At 37.6% G+C, this 716-nt stretch overlaps 1 non-coding gene across 1 annotated transcript; it reads right to left on the bottom strand.

Moving 5' to 3' along the window:
• Positions 1-245: 245 nt before the first annotated feature.
• On the bottom strand, positions 246-352 carry LOC120147580. Its single transcript, XR_005518293.1, has one exon. It is a non-coding gene; the product is annotated as a small nucleolar RNA R71 (small nucleolar RNA).
• Positions 353-716: the final 364 nt, after the last annotated feature.

Raw genomic sequence — 716 nt, forward strand, 5'->3', positions numbered from 1 at the left:
GGGTAGTATAACGACTCATTTACTGAAGATCATAGAGCGCACCTTCTAGCATTCATGGAAGTGCATGACTCCTTTGTTCATCAAGGAGTACCCAAGGAAGTATTGAAGCTGAATTTGTTTCCTTACTCTCTCTCCATGACAAAGCTAAAGCATGACTCAACTCGTTGTCGCCTGGTGCTATAACATCACGGAATGAATTGTCACAAAATATTTTGTTGCGTTCTAACCCTTCCAACATGAATGCCAAGCTAAGAAATGATATCACATCATTCAAGCAACTGGATGATGAAAACCTTTACGAAGCTTGAGAACGTTTAAAAGATTTGTTGCGTAAAGGTCAGATGCATGGTTCCCTCATTGGACATAAATTTAGATGTTTTACTATGGATTGAATATGTAAACACGTATGGTTCTTGATGTTTCTGCCAACAGAGCATTGTTGGATAAAACTTACAATGAAGCTTACGATATTTTGGAGAGGATACCCAACAACCACTATCAATATCCCAACACGAGGAACATGTTTGGAAGATGTAATGTTGCAGCAGTGGATAATGACACTATCAACTCAATGGCTTCCCAAATAACAGAATTAAAAGACATGGTAAAGAAACTGAAAAAACGGGGAGGTATGTATAAGGTAAAAGTTGCATCTCTTCTTTCTTGTATTTATTATGGTGATGATCATAACTTTGGAACCCCTGAATCTATCTATT

This window comes from Hibiscus syriacus, unplaced genomic scaffold (assembly GCF_006381635.1).
Source record: "Hibiscus syriacus cultivar Baekdansim isolate YM2019G1 unplaced genomic scaffold, ASM638163v2 tig00002511_pilon, whole genome shotgun sequence".
NCBI lineage: Eukaryota > Viridiplantae > Streptophyta > Magnoliopsida > Malvales > Malvaceae > Hibiscus > Hibiscus syriacus.